Below are 25,780 nucleotides of genomic sequence, written 5' to 3' on the forward strand. Positions count from 1 at the left end.
TTGTTTTTAGATTTATGTTTATGGGGATTAAAAACATTTTGTTGGTGAAAAGTAAGTAGTGGAGTAATGTTTTGAGTAATGTTATCTGGCAATGTGAGTATGACTTAATGTCAGGAAAAGTGAATGTTAAAAGGCAAAACCCCCAGAAACTGTATTTGTTCAGATGTTTCCTGATTTACTTTATTGTAAATACTATTGAAGCTGGTAAATTGTTTATGTCAAATGAGGGCCACATTAGGCAACACTGTAGACTATTAGTGACTGTTCTAATTATATAGCCTTTCCTGGCTGATTTTATTTTGTAAACAGTTTTTTTAATTAAATTGCACTTGATACTGTTTCTCATTGTATTTGCTACATTTAGTATTTTTGCAGATTTCTTTAGATGATTCGAGACCTGCTCATGTGTTGCTGGGACAACTTTGTGCAATCATGTGGTGGCATTGCTTTATCAAACTGCACATTATTCACAACTAAGAGTTCCTGCTGTTCCTCCTGTCCTGAGCTGCACAGAGAGTGAGCAGCAATGGCACAAGCCAAGAACTTTGGTAAGTAATAATATTCTAAACTTTGTACATTTGTGTAAAAATGTAGGATGCTATGAAAAATGTCAATAAACACAGAATACAGTCATATTGTCACGTAGGGCTACGCCTCCTCTCGTAGCTGTCACTCTGGGTTCCCTCATGTCTGTATTCCCTGCCTGTTTATCCCGCCCTGCTCGTTGTCTCTGTGATTTCCCATTGTTTGCCACGCCCCTGTTATCATTGTTCACACCTGGTCCTTGTCTAGTCCTGTGTATAAAAGTCCCTGTGTCTCCCATGTCCGTATTGGTCTTTTTGTTCAAACCTGTGCCTAGTCATTCCAGCTGTTCGTAAGTTTGCGCCTTTGTGTTATCCGTCTCCCATGTGTTTTGCCTTTTGTTCCTTAGTTAGTCTGTCTTGTTGTTTTCTGTACCCGTTGTCATGCCTGTGTATATTTCATGTATGGACTGCCTTCCCGATCTGACCTGCGCCCGTTATTTCGACTCTGTCAATGGAATTTCCTTTAATAAATCTCGCTCTCAGCGTGTGTGTCCGCCTCCCTGTTCTGCCCAGCGCAGGTCGTTACACATATACTACTTATTTTAAATTACAAAGACATCATTTCAGATATTAAGACTGCAAAATGTAATTGATTTAAAAAATAAAAAGCACATATACCACTGCGCTGCTGACAGTGATCCACCACCCATATAATATCTGCTCAGGGGTGGTCTGGGCCATAAATGAGTGGAGTGAAGACAATCAATCTATGCAGAGAAATTGAATGATCTTTAGTTGTTGAACTACTAAGCTGGCCTGTAAAGAATTGTGCCAACTAAAGTGGCCAATAATTATACCTACTCACCATAACGGAAGTACTGTTTTGCATAAACAAACTTTAGTATGCATCATTACAGTAACATACAAATGAATATAAAATACCACAGTATAGGTTGAGTTATTCAACCATGCACATTAGCAGTATGAGTATAAATAAATAGTGATCTCTGTAGATATATCTCTGATCATTAGGATCCTCTGCTCTGTAAGTTATGTTGACTGCTCTTACCTAAAATCAAAGCAGGGCACACTGCAGCTGAAGCGTCATCATAACTACTACTGACAGATCCAGGGGCAGATGCTCATCACAGGAATGGACTGGTGTGACTTTGTTGTTTTTGCTGAGGAGGACATGTTGGTGCAGCGCATATTGAAAGATGCACAGGTAATTAACACCATTAAACAAAAGGTGGACCATTTCTTTTTTCACATATACATGCCCAGATATCTATAAACTCAGTTTGTATGTTTGTATATATTGTTGTATTTGTTTAAAATGTTCTTATAACCCTGATAAGGATCTGTAGAATAGAAAAACATTTGAATGTCATTGGCACAGTTCTGATATTTTAAAAAACAACTCAATAGATAAATCACAAGCACTTTGTTTCAAAATAAAATTATTTATTTTCCTTCACTTTGTCATTGTTTTACATTTCGTCAAGCTTAAGTACAAACAAGTGAAACATTTATATTAAATATTAAACATTACAAGTGAAGCCCATTAGATGTGAAGTAACTATTTACAAAAAGTAAGTGGTCATAGTTCAAACTGCAGGAAGTGTACATGAAAAGTAAACACATGGATAACATGCATATGCACCCTTAAATATTTATCACAGATTTGCAACATTGGTCCTGGGGGCTATTCCACGAAGTGAGCTTATGAAAGCGGCGCTTATTAGAGTGAGCCTCGCTTGAGTTAGCCAAACAGTTCACTTCCGTCTAGTTCCGTTCCACTAACGAAATCCAGACTCAACCTGTTCCCGCTAATTCAAGCCCGGCTTTTGTAATCGGCGATCATGCGCGTGCACACAGTATTTACACAGCCTCACTAATCGATATTCGAAAAGGCAAGAAAATGTCGAAAGAGCTGAAAGAACGAGCAGCTTTTTTTTCTTCTGATGAACAGGAGCTACTCATACGTCTTTATGAGGAATATAAAGACGTTATTATGAAGAAAGGCAACACGTCCTGTATTAATAAAGCCAGAGAAGCTGCCTGGCACAATATTGCAGACAGATTAAATGCGTGAGCATATAATTTAACCCATTCATTGGCATTTAAAAAGTGTTATAGTAAATTAATAATGTTAATAATTTCCTGATTTAGAAGTAACATGAGCGGGGTTAGGAGAACGTGGCAACTGTATAAAATATTTTAGCAACCAGAAAGAAAACTGCTACTGCTGCTGCTGGTGGTGGGCCTCCTGTAGCAGCCCTCACTCCTGCAGAAGACCTTGCTTTAGAGCAAAACAGCGGACGCCCCATCATTGTGGGAATCGAAGGAGGAACATCATCTGATCCTGTCTGTCCTCATGATACACAGCCTTATGTTAAAGGTAGGTTCAGTTGTTTCTCAGATTTTACATTTTTGTTCTTTGTTTCTTCTGTCCACAGGCTCAGCAAGACAATTAATACATTTCTCTTTCCAAAAAAAACGCCTCTTGTTTTATGTTAATAGTGTTAATGAACAAATGCAAACAAAATATTCCCTTAACTAAAGTAAGTGTTTGCATACATGTCCCTCATAGCTCTACCATCCATGTGGTCTGCAATTAAAATGTTGTCTTCCCATTGCTCCAACTGCACTCTTGGCATTTCTTCTTTTTGCAGTATTGCCACATTGTGCAAAACTGCACAGGGTGCTATAATATCACAGGCTCTCTCAGGAGTGACTCTGAGATGGCGCAAGCAGTTAAATCTGCTCTTTAACTGTCCAAATGCCATCTCAATGCATGCCCTTGTCTTTGAATGTGCATGATTGAACCTCCTCTCTGCATCTGTTGTAGGGTCTGCATATGGGGTAAGGAGAAAAGGTTGGCAGGGGTAACCCCTATCCCCAAGCAGTAAGCCAGGAAAAGCACCTACGATTATAAGGAGTAGAGTTAAACACTGAGGCCAAATCTGCACTATTTTGTGTGGTTGGAGTATTCTTACCTTAGCAAACCTCTGTGCCAGTGAGGAGGCACGAAATATCTTGGAATCGTGCACCGAGCCGGGCCATTTTACCTCAATGTTGGAGAATAGAAATTGGCTGGTGCAAACCATCTAGAACAATGGCAAAAGTGACAAAGGGTGAAAGTTATTCAAACCCATGAACTGACATGCTTTACAATTTCTGTTGGGTAGGCAAAACTTGCATGTACCTGTACATTGATGCTGTGAAATAATTTTTTGGTTCACATAGTCTGCCTCCATGGGTACAGATGGAGCCTTTATCCAGATGTGAGTACAGTCTATAGCACCAATGACATTTGGAAATCCTAGACAATTCAATGCGTTTTGAATTGAAGGAATTTTAGCATGAAATAGTTGATTAAGATGAATACAAAGCACTTTGGTAAGTGCTCTGGATAAGAGCTTCTGTTAAAGTCATACACATTTAACTCCAAGTTACTGATCAAACCAACACTACTTCTCATGAATACATGCCAGCTGTTCTGAAAAGGATGGGAAGGATGCCTCTGTGACCAGGGAATTTAATGAATATATTAAGGAAGCGCTTAAGCGCAAGGTAAACCTTTCGAATTTCGCTGCAGAACGTTGCCTTACTAAGATGTTATGCATCCCCAATGCTGTACAGAAATGCACGACTGGCAAAGAAGCACAAAGCGATACAGACTGTTTGGGGTTTGGTAAGAGCTTTACTACGTCTAGTGGTCTTCTCAATATATGGCCCCGGTAATTTACAAAGATATATAATACTGTGTCTTCTGAACCTGTAGCATCGGCGCAGATGGAAATTCTGAAGTGAGGGGGACCAAGCTGTACAATATATACGTTTATGCTTGTAGATGCTAGATTTCGGATGGGGTCAAGATAAATCTGGAGGGGACATGTCCCCCCCGTCCCCAGTGCCATCTGCGCCCCTGACCTGTAGTGCTCAAATAAGTAGTCATCCGGAAAGCCCAGTGGATCTGTCCTGTCCTGGAATGACCTTGGAGCTGGTAGCATGAATGCTCTGTGCACTACACACGCTCCCTCATCTACTGGATTCTCTACAAATGGGCATGCCATGGTCAATCAGCCTTCAGCCTTCACTGTTAGCTGCTCTTTTTATAGCTTACATTTTGGATTATTTGTATCACCTGTATGAAAATTTTGGTAAGGTATTTGTCTGTATCCATTTCATTTTGCACCATTAAGTTAACCACACATTTACATTATTTATACTGAACATATGTAAATTGCAGAGTGATATGATTTGCTTGTAATTTGAACACAAAAGAGGAAGTATGGGGATAAATATATACCTGTAATGTCTGACTCGGCCCTCCTCCTAGATCAGGTATCACCAAATGGCGGACCGCGGTCCGGATCCGGACCCGAACGCCGTCCTGTCCGGACCCAATCACATTCCTGATTAACTGGATACGGACCCAAATGCCAAAAAAAATTTAACGGGAGACTATATTTTAAACCGGAGAATTTATTTTTAGACGAGTGTTACGTTCACCACCCATTTGAGTGTTACGTTCGCCCCCCCCGCTCAACAACTTTCGTTCGCCACCGCGGACCCGGACCTAAGGTCTGAGCTATCTGCCAAAAATGGACCGCGGAAAGATTTAATTGATTACCCCTGTCCTAGATCGTGCTGTTAGTTATTTTGTTTTGTTTAATCATCCGTGGTTACGCCCTGTTTTGTTTCCCCCGCCCAGTGTTAGTCTCATCAGCTGTTTCGTGTTTGTTTGTGTAATGAGTTGGGGTTTTATTCCCTGTGTTCTCATTCCTTCGTTGGAGGTCGTTTTTTGTGTAACCATCAGGCTCTTGTTTCGCGCCACGTAACCCTGTTAGGTCGGAGTTCTCCGCGTCTGCTTAAGTATCTGTTTTCCTAGTCATGTTAACTGAGTATCTACATGGTCAGCGTTTGGTCATTTATGTATGGATATCAGCGGTATCGTTTGTTTATGTCCCGGTCTCTAACTGATTTAATCTCCTCGGTATATGTGTTGGAACAGTTAGTTGTTCCTTGGTTAGCGTGATTTGTATCTTTCTAGTTTAGTATGTGTCATCGTCGATTGTAGTGTCTAGTTCTCGTTTGTTGATTCTTTTCTACATTTGGTGTTTCTTTAGTCGAGTGTTCTCTGGGATTGGTTGCTCGTGTTCTTTAATGTTTTATCGACATTTTGTGTCTGGGTATTTGAATATTCAAAGCGTGTGTGTGATGTTTGTTTAATTGTCATTGTATTGACATGTTATGTAAAATAGCCTTCACGGCTTCCATTCTGCGTATGATTGCTGTATGTAAACGCTACGAGTTGTTACTTCAGTGCAAACGCTACGAGTTGTTACTTCAGTGCAAACGCTACGAGTTGTTACTTCAGTGCAAACGCTACGAGTTGTTACTTCAGTGCAAACGCTACGAGTTGTTACTTCAGTGCAAACGCTACGAGTTGTTGTATTCATTATCTCATCGTTGTGTGTTAAAGTAATGTGAGTCGTTATGCCTCGCCGGTCTCGCACCGTTCGCATTGGCGCAGTGAAACTGCGAGCTAGTGCCGTTAATAAATCAGCCTCTCTCCAGCAATTGTGTCCGTCTCCTGATTCACAATCGTTACAATACCTAAAAGTATCTTCACCTAAATTACTCAGTATTAATAATTATTAATACTCAGGTACAAAGAATTGTATTTTTTGTGATATAGAGTTTATGCTAATGTATGTTTCTGCACCATAACTGCGATTAGACACTGTATTCCATTTTACACTGTCCTGAATTTGTGAAGATTAAACCAATACATTAAAATGTGCAGAAACCTCACTGATTAACAATGAATATGTACTCTTAAGATCGAAATATAAATTGCATTTTGAAATATAATTATTAAATTTTGATAATAATAACCTGCAATCATTCCAAACTAATAATTACAGTACTCAATTAAATGTATAAAGATGTTATAATATATGCTACATCCACAGCCATTTAATGGATAGAACTGCAGCGGAACCTTGTTCCTCAATTCAGTTTCCCGGATGGCGAGACTGACATCACGCTGCTCAGCCAATAGAAGCGGTCCTGCTAAGCTAAGCCTCAACTCTAGCCTGGTATGGAGCAGGTTAGTTCAAACGTATATGTTGCTGTAGTAACTGAGCGAGGCTCAAGTCTAGCCTCTTTCGTGGAACCGAATTTGAGCAAAATGAGCCAGGCTTGTCTTTAAAAGCCCGGCTTTCTGAGTTAGCTCGCTTCGTGGAATACCCCCCTGGAGTACCATTGCTCTGCTGTTTTTCCTTATTTAGTAAACCTACTTCAAATCATGAAAGCCTTAATTGCAGCAGGGAAACATCAGGGGAAATTCAGTAACATTTCTAAAATAATAACAAAAAGCCCTGTACATGAATGTTAAAAGTATTCTTGGGAAAGAGCAAATGTTATCCATTCTGTACTTATACAGCCCTTTCCACCATCCGAGGCCCATTTCTTGACAAGAGGACCATTCTGGTAGCTGGAGAGAAGACATGCCACAGTAACAATTTGATTGATACTTCCTGTGATGGAGAGTGGTATTACAGTGTCAAATATTTTGTTTTCTTTAATTCGTCTAATCATCCTCTCTACATGTACCCTTAGACGTGCAATATGCTGGGTCTCTCTCACATCATCTTCCAGCATCTGTGTTCTCTTGTGCAGGAAAGCAGGCCTCATCAGCTCATCAATTGGTGTTAGCTTCTGGATTGGGCAAAAACAAAGAGAAAAGATTAAAATAATATACACAGTCCGGTCACATTATGAACACCCCTTGTAACCATACTGTGAGCGTGGTACTATGAGTGGGTGAATATGGAGGTGGGTTCACTACAGAGATTGAGGTGAATACAGACATTGGAGTTCCCAATTCAGGTGTTTTAATCGTGTATTCCAGCAAAGGAGTAAATCACCAATACTAGTAAACGAAAAGAAAAACTGTATAAAAAGAAAACAAACATATAAAAAGTACTCAAGCCCGCAAAGGCTTATAAGCAGTACCTCCAGTAAGCACTGGCAATCAGCAGCCAGTCTAGCCCTTACGTTTCTTGGGCTCAACACAATAACATCCAATATCAAACAACTAACATTAACCAACCAACCTCAACGTCCTTAGCCGGTCAGATTACAAGTGGATAATCTCGTGGGCCTCGGCTACCCAAATTAAATAGTAGGCTGCGTCCTCATCCTGACTTCGCTAGTTGGCTAGATACGGTGGCTCTTTCTAAAAGTTTGGTGTCGTACAGCGCATGTCTCCCGGGTTTGGAGATTGTTCAGGCGCAAAAGACGACTCGTCGTTTTAACTTGACAAATTTATGGTAACGTAACCTGGGGACAAGCATATGGGTGGAGGTTGATCGGAGTGCATAGTCTTACAGTCACTCTCGCAGGCTGAGCTGTTTGGATGAAGTCATGCAGCATGAAAAACTTGGGTCATATGATCAATTTGATAGGCCCCACAAAGGATGTTTTTGTTCCGTTTTCTTTACAAATATATGTATATATTTTACATTTTATCACACACATGTATACATATATTTTATAAAGTGCGTAAAATATAAAACAGCAAACAGATCCTTTGTGAGGCCTTGCAACCTGTTCATTAAAACATATATAAATAAGACCTAATAATGTACATAAAAATAAGCCAAAATAAATAAATTTCCAGCATAAAAGGGGTAGAAAATCGTACAGATTGCTCAGGACTACATTACCCATGTACCCCGAGTAGCCTGGCTCCCCACCCTGCTCTCTTGCTCCCTGAACAGACCCACTGGGTCTTTGTAGTGCTCTTCATGGGGAGCTTATTGGCAGCCATCTGTCAGGATCCAACAAGAGCCCAGAGCTGGTTTGTGGCAGGCCTCTTGTGTTGTGCCAGAGGTCGTGAGAGGTCAGACAGGTCACGGCTTCACGCGACCCCTCGGCATCAAACACCCAACCTTTTCTGTCTTGGGCTCTCCAGCTGGTATCCACGCTGACACCCGCGAGTCGCAGACCCGAACATGATTGAATCATTTTGGACGCGATATTGCTTCAAGGAAAATGTTTGTCCTTCGGCATCTACAAATTTTCTTTAGATGTCATCGTTTGGAGGTTGTGTGCATTCAGAAGTTTGAGAGGGTGGGGTCTGCTGTTATCAATACAGACCGTGCACACCCACCCTTTGCCACACAGAAAATGGATATTGCCTTGGACATCTAATCGCACCGCCCCAGTGTGTGTGCCTTTTTGTTGGCGCTCATTGTACTTTGCTTACTCAATGTTTTACAGTGTTGCTGAAGTAATATTTTAATTGTAATTGACTATAATTGAATTGTATGGTCGTTGAGTCCTGTGGACACTAACCTGTTAAGTGAGCACAAACACTTTCATTTAAATGAACGCTTTAATGGTTAAACTGCACTGCTTCCTCACTCTCCTGTCTTATCTGATACAGGACACACTACACAAGAACCTCATTGTGAACCTGCCAATACGAAGAGATTAACAATATTGTTTCACAGGTATGTAATCTTTCAGCATCCTTCCCCTTTATTTTTGTTGGGATATTTTGTGCACACGTACTGCTTCATACACCTTTTAAGAATCCTGTGGATTCCTTTGTTTTGGCCTTTGTTTAAATTGAAGCAGTTTTGTCTTTAAAGCACCTGCTTGGCTCATGTCTATTGTTCCTTGTTGGACGTTTTGTTTTTTCTCCCCAGACTCGCCCTCTCATTCTCCAGTTTGGCAGGCAGGTCCGAGGCCCCCCTCGTGCAGAAGTAGAGGAAATGAATAAACCACCACAGCCCATTGCAGGACCCCCTTCTTTGTCCCACCCCGCCCCTTCCCCAGGACTGTCGCAGGTGAGGGCCAATAAAAGGGCACATCTGTCCTAGAGCTGTGGCAGCAGCAGTGGCCAGTAGGCCAATGAGTCACCTTTGTTTGCCTTGTTTGATCCATTGTTTTTGTGCAGGGTGCATACCCCCCTGGCCAGCCCCCCTCTGTTGTCTTTGCCCCAGATTAGGGATGCACCGAAAATTCGGCCACCGAAAATTTTCGGCCGAAATAGCTTAAATGTGCATTTTTGGTTTTCGGCCGAAATACTTTAATCACTGAAACAACACGGCCGAAACAATGTGCTGTGATGACGCAAGCAAAAATCGCCACCCGCACGTGTTTATTTGGATAAAGCTAGCAAAAAAGTTTTCCAGTGATGGCGCCAAGGCAAAGGACATTACACCAAAAATTATGGAACTCGTTGCCTTAGACAAAGTCAAGGCCCGCGGGCCAGATCCGGCCCGTGAATTGATTATCTATGGCTCCCTGGATGATATTTAATTACTATTAGAACCGGCCCGCAGGCCACAGCCGCCCGCTGGTGTTTTGCACGCACAAACACTACATTCCCCACAATGCAACGGTAGCCCGCAAAGTCACTGCAGCGCGCACAAGCGGCGAGGGTCTGCGCGCCGAAAATAACGTAATCGCAGTGGCTCAGCTTGTGGGTGAGCGTCTCGTGCGTCTTTCGATGTACTGTATTGCTGTTTGTACTTTGCACGCGCCGCGCCTCAGCGCAATGAACAAAGTCATGTTTGCAGGGTTCATACACCTTTACAAGGTGGAATTCAAGCACTTGTACGTCACTTTCAAGGTCCATTTCAATATTTCCCAGCATGTTAAACTTAATTAAGTTAAATATTTATACATATATTCGAAATGATTCGAAATAATTCGCTTTTTATTCACATTATTTAATAGTTGTTTATTTTCAAAACGCCCAATATTAACGTCTTCACGTTCTCTCATGTTTCGTCCTGGAATTACAAGATACAAGAGAACTGTTCAGTCAGATAGCTATTTGTTGTGAAATGAAGTAGTTACAATTTCAAGCATTTTCAAGTACTTTAGCTTAAATTCCAGCAAAATTTCAAACCTTTATTACTTTATTCATGTTTGCTTGTTGAAAAATATTTTCACTTGAAATTACTGACAGATCCATAAGAAAATATTGCTTTATTCATTTAAGCATTAAATAATATACACTGTGTTAGGTCTTGGTTCAATAGGCTATGTGCAATCATTTTAATATGTTTTAATAAACATTGAACCAGTCCGGCCCTCGGTTTGTAGCAAATTTGTTTTTTTGGCCCTCGGTGTATTTGACTTTGACATCCCTGCCTTAGACGATCAGCCGTTCTCTGTCGTAGAGGATGTGGGATTTCGTAGGCTAATGGAGCACATTGAGCCCCGTTATGTTTTGCCGAGCAGACGACATTTCTCAGAAGTGTGTTTACCTGAGCGGTTTAATGTTGTTGCAACGTGTCACGTCACGTTTTTATGAGAGAATTTATATTTATCTTTCAGGCCAGTCAGTTATAATTAAATTTAACTCGTATAAAATACATATATTTATCCTCTCAGATAAAAACGGTCTGCAAGCGAGTTAAATTTAATTAGTGGTCGGCCGTTGTCAGCGTTATCGCCGTTAACGGCCCACCACTAATTTTATTTTATAATATGTATTACTGTAATGTCAGTGCTAAATAAATATTTTCAAATCAAATTTTGTAGTTGATTTATTCTTTGAATAGCAATGCCTTGACTAATAATTGGCATAATGTATTTCGGTGTTTCGGCCTTGGTTTCCTCATTTTCGGTTTCGGCTAAGAATTTTCATTTCGGTGCATCCCTAGTGCAGATGAGGAGGCAGTGCTGTGCAAAACACCCTTTGTTGGTTTTTGCTCTTTTTTTCCCCCTGCTTAATGACAAACTTCAAAGTACGTGTAGATTATGATGGCAAAACTAATGACATTGGGTGTGGGGCGTGAATTAAAGTGGAGCTTGTTTCGAGTGTCTAGGAAGAACTGCTGATTTAAACGTGGCAAATTTGACAGTTGCACTTCATCTCACTGTTGTTGAAACATGACTTCTTCCCACATTGTTGACACATGGCAGAATTGGTTCCGTTTTGGAGGGGTGTGGATGTGACTATGGCCATGCGAGGAAGGACATTTTCCACCTTGGGGCTAATGTTAGGCCTTGTGCATGTCGCCACATCCTGAAACTCTCTATTCTTTTCCTCCCGCAACCGTCCTACCCCATCTGGGCCAGTCTGGCCAGCGGTGCCCCGTGGGTGCCACTCAGCAGTGCGCCCCACACCATTCAACCCGCTCACATGTACCAGAACTCCCAGGTGGTGATGATCCCTCAGCAGCAGCTGCTGTTCCCCGACTCTCAGGGCGCTGCCTACTTTCTCCCACCTGGACAGGTAATGCTCCAGTGCCATTGAGGTTCTGCTTGGGACACAGGGGTGGTATCCACGTGAATAAACGCACAACGTTGTTTTTGTAGTATGTTTGGTGTGTAGGAGGGCCATGAGGTTTTTAGTCTGAAGTTATTGGGAATTTTAATGTGACCTCTGGTGTCTCCGAGCTGAAATGATGGCTTGCTGTTTCTGAAACTGATGACCAACTGTTTGTCCTTTGCTCTGTGTGCGTGTGTTGTAGTACCTCCCTCCATACGTGCTCTCAGCCCAGCAGTTCCCTGTGGCCAGCGCACCTATGAGTTTATACTTCAGCACATATGATGACAGCAGCTCTGCGTACGGTGAGGAGAGGCTCTTGAAACACCACACTCACTCTCCCTGTTTTATCACCCCAGTGATTCTGTCCTCCACTTCTGGTTTGTGTCCATTTAATTGTCCCTCTTTTTTCTTTTTCTTTTTATATTGTTTGACCCAGTCAAGCTCCTAATCGTTTAACTTTGCTGCTTGCATGTGGATGAACCCACGGTGTAGGTGGGAGTGTACCTTTACGTTTGGTGGCAAAATTTGGAGATTAAAAGACTTCTGAATAAACCTATACTGAAACTGGGCAACACTGCATTGTGGATTTATGTTAAATGGCCAGTGGAAATGAAGGAGAAAAACACTTCCTTTCCCTCTCCACATTGGGGCAGAGCCTAAGGTGTTATCTGATTGTGACTTGTCTCCTCCTCCAGGTGCGCCGTATTACTCCACACAGGCAGAGTACCAGCAGCACAAGAGAGAGCGCAAGCAGGTGAGGAGCTGAAAAAGTTGCCTGCTTGAGAATGCCTTATATGAGCATGATCTCACTCCCCCAAAACCATGTCCACAGATTACAATACGAGACCCCAATCAGGGTGGAAAAGACATCACGGAAGAGGTCATGTCTGGCGCTCGAAACTGTGCCGAAGTCCAGGTGACAGCTCCTGTTCCTGAGCCAGAGGTCTCCGTTGATCAGCCCGAAAACGCTCCCGTTCTCAACGGACCCCAAAGAACTGCTGGAGGAGAAGGAGGAAGGTGAACGCAACCCCGTCACCGAACCCGTCATGGAACCAGAGGTTCCTCTTTGAGTTGCATGCAGAGACGAGCGGCTTTGAAAGGTTGTAAGCCCAGTAGTCGGTGGACTTTTGAAATGTAGATGTGTTAATGTTGTCTGTGTAACCTTCTCCCCCTTAGCCTGAAGAGAAAGAATCCACCCCTGAGTCTGCAGTTGCTCAGACCCAGCCTCCAGAGCTCCACCCCGCTGTGCCTGCTGCTCCGCCCACTGAAGAGTCGGAGGAAACATGGGAAGAGAAGGAGGACAAGCTGGACATGGAGAACATAGAGCCTGAGGGGCCCAAGTCTGCTGAACAGAAGTATCAGTATAAAGAGGGTGAGGGCAAAGACTCCAGTCTTTAGTAAATGTACTTGTGTAGATGTTTCCAGTAAACTTGTCCATTTTCTAAAACGGCCCCCAATATTGAAAAGATCTGTGAAGGTTCCAGTTTTCTTTTTCCTGGAAGGTAATGTTAACTTGGCTGCATTAGTGACTCCTCCTCTGGCCCGTTCACCAGAGCACTGGAAGCCCATCAACCCCAAAGAGAAGAGGAGGTACGATAGAGAGTTGCTACTGCGCTTCCAGTTCATCAGCGCTAGCATGCACAAGCCTGAGGGCCTGCCCCACATTAATGAAGTTGTTCTGGACAAGCTAAACGTCACTCCCCAAGACTGACACAGATTTTCTCCCACGCCTTGACGTTGTCAAGCCTTCATCCGTCTTTCTTTCCACAACACACTATAGGCTAATAAGATAACCCTGCGATCCTTGGATCCAAGTCGCTTGATGAACTGTGGGCCTCACTTCACACCCTCTTTTGCTAACGTGGACAGGCAGCCTCCTGGAGCAGGACGCGGACCTGTAAGTCTCTACCTGGAGGAACATCTCACACATACATGCTCACTTTAAAAGCACTTGGAAATGATTTAAGGCTAGTTAGAGGGTCGGCATTCTACATTCTAGAGCATCATTGTATTTGCTCTAGTGTCTAGATCGTTTACTAGCCATGTTTGTGTTTTTTAAGCTAGTTTCACTTGGAGTTATTGTGATTGCTTGGTTACACCCTTTGTTTGAATTATAGGGGACTTATTTGCGCTGATCTACCTAATTAAGCTTTCCCCACCTCCAGCCTCCAGGTCCGAGGCGCTCACAGCAGGGCCAGCGCAGGGAACCGCGTAAGATCATCGCCAGCATCTTGCTCAATGAAGATATTGAACTTAACAAGGCTGAGAAGGCATGGAAGCCCTCTACAATGAAGATGCGCGGGCGCACGGCCAAATCTGATGAGAATGACCCCGAGGAGGCAAAGACTCAGGACCTGCTGCGGCGTGTGCGCAGTGTACTCAATAAGCTCACGCTGCAGATGTTCGAGTCATTGATGAAACGGGTCACTGAGCTGACCATCGACACAGAGGAGAGACTCAAAGGAGTGATCGACCTCATCTTTGAGAAGGCCATCTCCGAGCCCAACTTCTCGGTGGCTTACGCCAACATGTGTCGCTGCCTGATGGGGGTGAGTGTGCATGTGCCCATGCTCGAATGGCCCGTTCCACTCGTAACTTCAATCTTGTCAGTTCAGTGAGTGTCAGAGTAGAGCAGTAGAGTAACTATTTTCCTAAGCCTTCTGATGTCGGATGGGGAGGAATGAATTGCTTTGATCCTTTTCCTCTGTCCGTGATGTGCAGTTACTGGCCAAGGACACAGAATAATGAAAGGACATGAGTAAACAGTCTGAATAAGCCCTCTCCCTTATTTATTGTTATAAATTTCAAGCAGGGTTCACTAATATTGACTAAAACATTGTGACATGTTGCTTAATTTCTGACAGTCTTTCCCTAATGTACATGAACTACCTAAATGCATCTTTCTCCCAAGTGAGATGGCAAGTAAAGTGGTGTGTGCGGGCCAGTGAATTTTCAGTTTCTCTTTCATTTGCAGACTGTTTTAATCAATTATTCATTTGTTTTAATCATTATTCACTTGTGCTTGTTGCTTGCTCTTCATGGTACCCAGCTGAAAGTGCCCAGCTCGGATAAGCTGGGAGTCACAGTAAATTTCCGAAAGCTGCTTCTCAACTGTTGTCAGGAGGAGTTTGAAAAGGACAAGGACGATGGCGCAATATTTGAGCGCAAGCAAAAGGAGCTTGAAGCTGCATCAGAGGTGCGACAGTCTCACCATCTCACTAGCACACCTTTCCTTGAAGTGCACGTTACTGGGCGTGTGTTGTTAGCATGCATGTTATTTGGTGTTTATTGTATTGTCGATGGGCCTGATCTCGAGTTAACACCAACCCCCCCCCCCCCCCCCCCCCCCCCCCGACATGCCCGGCCAGGACAAGGAGCGCCAGCGGCTGAGAGAAGAGCTGGAAAATGCAAAGGACAAGGCCCCCCGCCGTTCCCTCGGCAACTTAAAATTCATCGGCGAGCTCTTCAAGCTGAAGATGCTCACAGAGTTTATCATGCATGGCTGTATTGTCAAGTTGCTGACAAACCATGACGAAGAGAGCCTTGAATGTCTCTGCCGCCTCCTTTCCACCATTGGGAAGGACCTAGATTTGGAGAAGGCCAAGGTAACGTGCTCATGCTCTCCCTTCCTGGGCTTCTAACGCTCCATCTGGCAGTTTTTACCAGGTGGTAGCCACGAGCATGCTAACGAGAGTCTTGTTGTTTACTAAACAGCCCCGTATGGACCAGTATTTCAACCAGATGGAGAAAATCATAAAGGAGAGGAAGACCTCGTCGAGGATCCGTTTTATGCTGCAGGACGTCCTGGACCTCAGACGGGTAAGTGTTCAAACCCCCATCTGTTGGACTTCAGCTTCAATATATCTGAGTGTGGATTCATTGACAGTCCTGCAGATGTGGTTGGACTACCTAGAGAAGTACCTTCCCTTTGCAATTTAGTTTTTCCCAATTGTCCATACCGACAAGGTGGCTGCCATGTTGAATGCGCTCCTCTCTCTCCTGCTATGGTAGAATAACTGGGTCCCGCGCAGGGGTGACCAGGGCCCCAAAACCATTGAGCAGATCCATAAGGATGCTGAGTTGGAGGAGCACCGGGAGCAGATCAAGGTGCAGCAGCAGCTGCTGTGGAAGAAGGACTCCAGTCAGGGGCGCGACGGCCAAGATGGGTCCCACCCGTCCGGGGGCTGCACCACCCAGCCTCAGGACGAGGGCTCCAACACGGTGCCCATGCTGTCGAAGAAGGACTCCAGTCAGGGGCTCGGCGGCCGAGGTGGGTCCCACCCGTCCGGGGGCTGCACCACCCAGCCAACACGGTGCCCATCGCAACCAAGACGCGACCCAACGACATCAGTCGTCGCAGCAAGGTTACCAAGGTACGGCAGGCTAGAGGATTTGTCCGTTTCCACTGACTGTGCTGAATTACAGATCCCCCATCCTGAAAACAAAGACGCCCTTCCCTTGGTGTTACTGAGTTGACAGCAGGGTGTCACCATATCACTTTATAGATGTGATTGGTGGACCAACTTGAGATCATAATTTTAAGGCGTATTTTGTTCAAATGTACATTCTCTTTGCATTATTTGCTCCTCTCATTCCACAGCCCTGGGCTATGGACTTCATCAAGCAGCTGCTCACCTCAGGAGGGAAGGGATCACGGGGCAGCTGGGGCAAAGGCAGCAGTGGTGGGTCTGGAGCCAAGCCCAAGCTGGACGCTGACTGCAGGGTGCCTCACAGGCAAGTATCAGGAAGACCATTTGTTCTCGTTGTAAACCCTCTTGCAGGAACTTCAACTGGCTTTGCGGTTCACAGATGACCTATTTATTGCCGAGTGTCTGAGCCACCGACTGACACTGAGGGACAGGGAAGAGATGTTGGAGGACCAAACGGTGCTCAAGTATTTTATTATTTTTTTTTACAGAAGCAGCCCCAGCAAGGAGCGTGCTGACCGCGAACGATTTGAGCGTTTCGATCGGTGAGACAGCCGTGAAGACAGAGAGAGGGTCCTGGAGAGGAACCGCCCGGCAGTCACCAAGCGCAACTTCAGCAGAGAGAGCGATGATCGTGCCAGAGGAGTCGAAGGTCGTGGTGCTGTGGACACCGTGTGCCGCGTCACCAGCATGACGGAGGAGCATGGCAGCCGTGACTGGGGCAGCCGAGAGAGGGGCAGCCGTGACCGGGCCATGGGCAAGGAAATGGGTGAGGGGAGGAGCCATCAGAGGCGATGGGGTGGTGGGAGGAGCCAGGGGATGTGTGGTGAGAGAGGCAATCAGAGGCGATGGGGTGAGGGAGGAGCCAGGGGATGTGTGGTGAGAGAAGCCATCAGAGTCAATGGGGTGAGGGGAGGAGCCAGGGGATGTGTGGTGAGAGGTAGAGGTCTGCGCGGGACTGCTTTTTTAATCACGCTCCCGCCCGCTCCCGCTTGTTTTAGACCCGCTCCCGCCAAAAAATCGCTTGTTTTAATCCCGCTCCCGCCCGCACCTGCTTGTTTTAATCCCGCTCCCGCCCGCACCTGCTTGTTTTAATCCCGCTCCCCGCCCGCACCGGCCAAAAAATCGCTTGTTTTAATCCCGCACCCGCCCACCACATACACATTTCTGTCGCCCCCCGCCCGCAATCCTAATATGAATAGAATTAATTAGATTTAGTACTTGAAATTTTCTTATGTATTTATTAAAACAGCAATATAGCGATTGATCGCGCTGTCCCATTTCTTATCACAGTCCAAACACATCCCGTTAGATGACGTACACCAACACTTTCTGACATGTATCACAACAAGCCGATTTCCATCTCCATTAATTACAATGGAATATGACTTCCATACATCAGACTTTCGTGTAGTTGGCTTAATTGTGGTGTATTCGCCTGTTTTAATAGAATTTTCCACAGCTGAAACTGGTTGACCGTCTACAGCAGGGGTCGGCAACCTATGGCACGCGTGCCACCATTGGCACACCGAGGCATAGTCACTGGCACGCGACACGCTGGACCAGCATCAGCAAAAATATATATTTTAATATAAATTATTATATTAATGGATTATACTTTCGCGAGTGACCGTAGCGCGCGACTCCGCACGCACACCTCGCGCGAACGGCGGAGGCGTTTAAACTTGGCGATCGATCGCGATATAATACTTTTTGTGTCGATTTATACCTCCCCCCCTCCTCGGTCAACAATTTAAACTCGCCGCCATAGTGGCACACTCATTGACTGGACATGTTAAAGTTGGCACTCCATGTCTCAAAGGTTGCCGACCCCTGGTCTACAGTTGTCACGACCAGACAGATGAGCAGACACTTGCAGAATGATAACAGGATTTATTTTAACAGAAGCTTACCCACGACAGGGTCGAGAAACCGTACATAACGAAGAATAAATCCTGGAAAAGAACCGATCACCAAACTGAGGACTGACAATTACGGATCCAAAAAACCACAGGGATAAGCACCCGGAATAAAGCGACGCATGCATGAAAACAAATACGGAGCAATGAGTTCCTACTTGTTCCCACTATTTATAGGGAGGGGGACAGGTGCTTCCCATCAGTACAATTGTTGGTCTGAATGCTGGGGGTCACATGAGCCCCCGCGGTATTCTGGGTACCGGAGTTCCGTTCGTCCGGTGTGGCAGGCACAGATATAACCGGACAGGTCGGTATCACGGGCCTGACAGTATCCCCCTCCAAAAGAACCGGGGGAGGACCAGAGCGAGGACGACCACGGCGACGACCACCCACCGCACCGGAGCTGGGACCCGCCCTACCAGTGGAGGACCGGGAACCACATGGACTGGGAGATGGAGATGCTCGTCTGTCAGGACCGGAGCCAGACAGGAACTGCCTCGGACGCCCCCTAGGCCTCGGAGCAGGCTTAGAAGGGTGACGACCATGAAAATCTGCAATCATACCAGGGTCCAGGACATCTTTAGCGGGAACCCAACTCCACTCCTCAGGACCATAGCCTTCCCAGTCAATGAGATACTGGAGGATTCCCCCCTGTCTCCGTGAGTCCAACACCTCCCGCACAGCGTATACGGGAGACCCCTCCATCTCCACGGCAGTGGGCGGAACGTCACTGGGCAGCCCCTCATCCAATGGGCCAGGAATCACAGGCTTAAGGAGAGACGCATGGAAAGAATTAGAAATGTGAAAATTCACGGGCAGCGCTAAACGAAATGTAACCTCATTAATTTTGTCGGTTATGGGAAACGGACCGATAAATTTGGGTTGGAGCTTCCTGCAACCCTCCTCAAACCTGAGGTCCCTAGTAGAGAGCCAAACCCGATCTCCCGGACGAAATGAGGGTGCATCGGCCCTATGCCTGTCCGCCTGTTCCTTATAACGAGACAAGGCTTCCGAGATATGACGATGCGTCTCCTCCCAAACCGCTCTACTACGCGTCATCCAATCTTCCACCACAGGGACCCTGGACGTCACGGCTGTCCAGGGAGCCAAGGGCGGTTGGTAACCGAGCATACACTGAAAGGGACTGATCTTTGAGGTGGAATTAATCAGCGAATTTTGTGCTATTTCTGCCCAAATGAGAAACTGAGACCAGTCATGGGGGTTGTTGTGACAAAACAAACGAAGGAATTTGCCCAATTCCTGATTGGCTCGCTCACACTGGCCATTGCTTTGGGGATGATACCCAGACGTAAGACTAATATTCATGCCGATATGTTCACAGAACGCTTTCCAGACATGAGAAGTGAACTGGGGACCCCTATCAGAAAGGACATCCTCCGGAATGCCAAAATGACGGAATATGTGACTATATAACGCCTTGGCTGTGTCGAAGGCTGAGGGAAGAGACGGGAAAGGAATATATTTAACACCTCGTGAAAACCTGTCAATGATAGTGAGGATAGTGGTGTTGCCCTCCGAGGTCGGCAAGTCTGTAACAAAATCAATAGCTATATGTGACCATGGACGCTCTGGTATGGGCAGGGGCATAAGTTTCCCTGCAGGTAATGTCTTCGGGGTTTTACATTGGGCACACACCGAGCACGAAGCCACGAACCTATGTACATCCCTCCTTACAGTCTCCCACCAATACCGAGCTGTAATAAGCTGCGCTGTACGTGTCTCACCTGGATGCCCTGCAGAAAGCGAAGAGTGAGCCCAAGTAATTAATCTATCTCTGAATTCAGCTGGTACGTAAGTCCTCCCTTCCGGACAACCTGCAGGCCTAATTCGGCCTCTATTAGCCTCTGCAAGCTGTTCATCCAATTCCCAATGAATGGCAGATACAAATACAGACGACGGTAGAATAGTCTTGGGTTCTTGCTCCTGACCTTCATACACCTCTCCCTGATACATGCGCGACAAAGCATCAGCTTTGATGTTACGGCTTCCCGGACGAAAAGTCATAGTAAACTGGATTCTGGAAAAAAACAAAGACCACCTCGCCTGCCGGGCATTCAGGCGCTTGGCCGTACGGAGATATTCTAGGTTCCGGTGATCTGTAAGTACAGTAAAAGGGTGGAGAGCTCCCTCGAGCCAATGCCTCCACTCCTCCAGCGCCAGCTTAACTGCCAGAAGTTCCCTATCCCCGATACCATAATTGCGCTCAGCAGGCGACAGCTTATGCGAATAGAAAGCTACAGGGTGTAATTTAGGAGGGTTCCCACTTCGCTGGGAAAGGACTGCTCTGACCCCAGACTCTGAGGCATCCACCTCCACCACAAACGGAGAGGCCGGGTCAGGGTGCTTCAATATCGGGGCAGTAGTAAAGGCCTCCTTTAAAGCGTCAAAAGCTGACTGCGCCTGCCCAGACCAACTAAGCCTTCTCGGACCCCCTCGTAATAGGGCGGTGAGCGGAGAGGCTATGGCACTATAGTTTCTAATAAACCGTCTGTAAAAATTTGCAAAACCAAGAAATCGTTGCAGATCCTTCACAGACTTAGGAGCAGGCCAATCTGCAACTGCTTGAACCTTGTGATCGTTCATAACCACCCCAGACGAACTGATAATGTACCCCAGAAAAGATACTGTGCTTAAATGAAATTCACATTTTTCAGCTTTGACGTACAGATCGTTGTCAAGAAGTCTACGGAGCACCTGCCGTACTTGGGAAATGTGCGTTGGCAAATCTGGAGAATAAATCAAAATGTCATCTATAAAGACGATCACAAACTTCCCGAGCATATCACGAAATACGTCGTTAACAAAAGACTGGAAAACAGACGGTGCGTTCGACAAACCATAACTCATCACTCGGTATTCATAGTGTCCTCTTGTGGTAAAAAAAGCAGTTTTCCACTCGTCCCCTGGTCTGATACGTATCAAATTATATGCACTCCTGAGATCGAGTTTGGTAAAATACCGTGCTCCCCTAAGTTGCTCTAATGCTACGGGAATGAGCGGTAGCGGATACGCAAACTTCTTGGTGGCATTATTTAGTACCCGATAATCGATACATGGTCGCAACCCACCGTCCTTTTTCTTTATAAAAAAAAATCCGGAAGCGACCGGGGATTGGGACGGGCGAATAAAGCCCTGCGCAAGGGCCTCCTCAATGTAATTCCCCATAGCCTTCTCCTCCTCCTGCGTCAGAGGATAAACACGGGATTTGGGTAGCGGAACGCCATCTATAAGCTCGATCGCGCAATCATAAGGTCGGTGTGGAGGCAACTTAGTGGCGTGGATCTTACTGAATACTTCACCGAGATCCGCGTATTCTGCTGGAATAACGGTATGTTCAGGGGATTGAGGACTTTCAACTGACGTAGCGTGAACACTTACCGATGCGTTCTTTAAACATTGTGACCGACAAAAGGGAGACCAAGACAAAATGTCACGCTCTGTCATATGCTTAGGTCTGGGAATCGAACCCATGACCCTTCGGTCACAAGACCAGTTCCCTACCACCAAACCATGACTGCCCCCAAAGTACTTCAATGTTCTTCACTCCTTTTACTGACACTTCTGTGAGGTCTGAAACATTCAACCTAAAAATGTATACTAGCACTAATTTGGGTATCGTGCGTTATGATCCAAGACATCAGTCAAGAAAGCACCGATTATGGAACAGTGGAGCAGTATATACAAGGTTGAGGTGAAGGTTGTGCAAACTACTCTCGGGGGTCCATGACGGATATCCTGGTCTCAGTTGTTTCCATATGTTAATTTGTTGTTCTGTTCCACAGTGAAGCGTGAGACCGCTCCAACACCACCTCCTGCCCCAGCCAAACCAGCTCTGAGTGAAGAGGAGTTGGAAAAGAAGTCCATAGCCATCATTGAGGAATACCTCCACATCAATGACCTGAAGGTAAATGTCGGCACAGTGTAGTCAGTCTGAACTGATGTGCATGGAGCAGTTTTGTCTCTGTTTCAGCAAGTTCTCAATCCTGCAGGATTCCTCTTTCCCATGGGGCACCCTTATTTGTCAGCATAGATGATGTATGGAACAATCTGGTTAAAGCTTCAGCAGAGACATTTGAGGAAAAAGTGGGATGAGCTCCAGTGGTGATTTGGCTGTCCAGTTATTCTGTGTAGCCATCCCAACATTCTGTCTGAGTTTAAAAATATATTGTGACTGTGTGAATCAGACGCAGAGTTGATGATTAAACTGAACTAATGTCCCATCGGGCTTATTTTATGCAATTGCATTTGGACAGAATAAATGGTTAGCCGAGCTAGTACAACTCTTATGACCACCCCGTGCTGTTCGTGTGTCGCTGACATTTCCTTCTGTGTCCTGCAGGAGGCGGTGCAGTGCGTGCAGGAGCTGAACAGCCAGGCTCTGCTCTTCGTGTATGTGCGAAACGGAGTCCACGCTGGAGCGTAGCACCATCGCCAGGGAGCACATGGGCCAGCATCTGCACAGGCTCGTGAGCAAGAGCATCCTGCCCACGGAGCAGTACCACAAAGGGTGAGCGTCGGCGACACACGCCAGGCCACTCCCCCACGAAGGGGAGGGGCCGTCTCCGGTTCCGCAGAGCCGCCTGCGTTTATTCTGTTTTGCTTGTTAATTATGGTTGCGTTTGTAATTTAGCTGTAATTAATTAGATGGTTGTGACCAAAATCTAATTTTATTTATAAAATACTTTTTACAACAGTTGTTTACGCTGGATTTGCATATGAAATCCGAAAAACACAAACGATATGACAGCACTCGTAAAAGTAATATGAACATCGATTCATTCGCTGCAACTGTGAGTGCCAAAAATCATTCGTCTACTGTTAATATATCCGCTCCAGCAAAGCCTTCTGGCCCCGCTACCGGGTATCAGAACCCGTTCAGTACTTTTTCAACGACAGCCACGCTGAAGGCAGAAGTGCTTTGGGTTTTTCAAACGACACCACTCATATACTTCAAACGACGACATTCACACAGTCTTCAGGGAAATGTTTCCTGATTCCGAACTTGCGAAAACATTCACTTGTGGAAGGGACAAGACAGCATACCTTGTGCGGTTTGGACTTGCTCCTTACATAAAAAAGCAGCTCATCTCAAGAGTGAATGAAGATTTGTTTGTCATTATGTTTGATGAGAGCCTGAATACGACCACTAAAAATAAACAATTGGATCTACATGTAAGATACTGGACAACTGATGAGACTGGCACCCACGTTCAGACCCGTTTCTTTGGCTCTCAATTCATGGGCCATTCGACAGCAGATGACTTGTTGGAGCGTTTCAAGGTAAGCCATATGCTATGCAACTTATCACAATTAGACACATTATTGATACCTGATATTTATTTTACTGTTAATGATCTGTTTTGTTTGGCATGGACCTGTTGTTATTAGCCTAAAATAAGAATATTTATTGCCAAACTATTTTCATACAAGAAATAAATTAAAATACCAAAACATCTAAAATAATGTGACAATAACATAACTTGGTAAAGTGTAATGCATATTAGTATTGTTAGTTTTTTTATAGTTTGTTTTTATTTTTCACATTTGCAGGAGGGTACAAAGGAACTCATGCTTAAGAACATGGTCTCCTTGTCGATGGATGGACCCAATGTTAACTGGAAGTTCGTTGAGCTAATACAAAAAGATTATGCACTGTAAAAAAAATGCTTGTTTCAACTTAAAAAAGTTAGTGTCCATGCTGCCTTAAAATTTTAAGTTAGGTAAAATTAGAAAGAACAGTTATTAAAACTTTGCATAAAGTTTACAAAGATAAAATTAATTAGTTGAGTGAAAATTTTTTGTTGCTTAAATGTAAATTCTTGAGTTAAGGTAACTAGTTGACAATTCAATTCAAATAGAACTGTAATGTTGTAGTAACTGGACATCAAATCAGTTTAACTTAGTTTAACCAGCTACATCGCTTTTTAGTACCAACTAAAATCCTTTGTTTACTTAACATGATTTTGATTTCTTTCAAATAGTTATGTAGTTAATGTAATGTCTGCCCCAATCAGTTCTACTAAAATTACTTGGTTTAACCAGCTTCATCGCTTTTTAGTACCAACTGAAATTGTGACGGGCAGGTGTGAGCAACAAAAAGGAAGCGATCACGCCAAGTCTCAGGGAAAAAGGGTGGTTTAATATAAAGTGTGCAAACCTAAAACCCGTGCAATAGATCCGAATTAAGGATATAATGACCAGCGGTCAACTGGTACAAAGACAAGGCATATATAGACAGACAAACGACCATCAGGTGGGAACGGATCACGGGCTCCGCCCACCTGAGGGGCGTACACGACGTCACAAGACAACAACAACACAGCCGCTGTGGACAGAGGCGGCCGGTAGGGGGCCGCCTCACCGTGACAGACCCCCCCACCAAGCCGCACTCCCCTCCACTGGGTGTGTGGCACACAGCGGCTGCACAACAACACGAAGGGGCAGGAAGGCAAGGACAGGCAGGGACACACCTCCTGCAGTCCACGAGCTGAAACACAAAACACATAACATTAGTCAGCTCACCTCCCTGGGCGGGACCCTGGACCGACTGGGCCGTCAACAAGACAAAACCACGCCCCGGTCGGTCACAGGGCCCTCACGCCCTAACCGGCCTTAAGCCGCATAGCCCCACAGGTGCGAGGACGGCGGGCCTCGGCTCCTTGTCCGTCCGGGGTGTATGTGTGTGCAGGTTACCTCCCTGGGGCGTGGCTACGTCACCTCCAGGACCCCGTGGACGGGTCTCCGTCCTGTGCAGGAGCTCTTCAGACCGGAGCCCCATGGTCCCCAAACATCCGGGGGCCCCAGCCCTCTAGGGAGGGGCTCTTTCCGACCGGGCTCCGGTCACCCCACAACATAAGGGGGCTCCTGCCAGCTGGAGACCCCCACAAGGTCCAGGGATGCCACGATTCAACGCCAGGGAGAAGCACCTGCACATAAAACACAAATGCACACACACCCACACACACCAACACAGAACACAAACGCGCACTACCCTGATCCCCCCTCCAGGGCGGAGGGGTCTCCATCCTAACTCAGGAGAACCCCCCATTTACCTGGTCAGGGCCTCCCTCGGGAGTGACGCCCTCCGTGCCACACCCCATGGCACGGGACCACAGCCGGTCCCCCCCCCAAACACACATTCAGGGGGAGGAGCATGCGTGGAATTACACACAAACATTAGACAACACGTTAGGACACAACACACACGCAACTACTAGACAAACAAAACAGTGTACAAACAGACAGACTGGACCCACACATGCGCGCTCTACATACACATACACAATAGTGACGCGCCGCTCCAAGTCGCAGTCGCTCCCCACATAAAACACAAGACACACGGGGAGCGAGGCGACAGTGACGAGCGGCGACCGCGTCACACATGAAACATTTAACATGAAACAACGAGCACGCACACAGATCCACACGTCCGTCAACATGTACACATTTTTCCCACACAAAACATGAAGAGCGCTCCCAGGGAAGACGTCCTGGTCCTCGCCGCGCCACAAACACAAACACGGCGGAGCTCTTCAAACAAACAAACAAACAACAAAAACGAAGAGTATTTCCAGGGCG

The 25,780-nt window shown here is 45.6% G+C and overlaps 1 pseudogene across 1 annotated transcript; it reads left to right on the plus strand.

Annotated features, from left to right (window-relative positions):
• Nucleotides 1–11,670: 11,670 nt before the first annotated feature.
• On the plus strand, nt 11,671–22,713 carry LOC143474027 (eukaryotic translation initiation factor 4 gamma 1-like; annotated as a pseudogene). The gene is made up of 17 exons (XR_013120672.1): nt 11,671–11,799; nt 12,038–12,137; nt 12,531–12,589; nt 12,777–12,893; nt 13,012–13,207; nt 13,389–13,528; nt 13,616–13,732; nt 14,001–14,384; nt 14,885–15,031; nt 15,204–15,440; nt 15,550–15,654; nt 15,847–16,084; nt 16,141–16,208; nt 16,436–16,636; nt 16,704–17,031; nt 21,985–22,106; nt 22,542–22,713. The product of XR_013120672.1 is annotated as a eukaryotic translation initiation factor 4 gamma 1-like (transcript).
• Nucleotides 22,714–25,780: the final 3,067 nt, after the last annotated feature.

The sequence above is a fragment of the Brachyhypopomus gauderio genome, chromosome 13 (assembly GCF_052324685.1).
Source record: "Brachyhypopomus gauderio isolate BG-103 chromosome 13, BGAUD_0.2, whole genome shotgun sequence".
Lineage (NCBI taxonomy): Eukaryota > Metazoa > Chordata > Actinopteri > Gymnotiformes > Hypopomidae > Brachyhypopomus > Brachyhypopomus gauderio.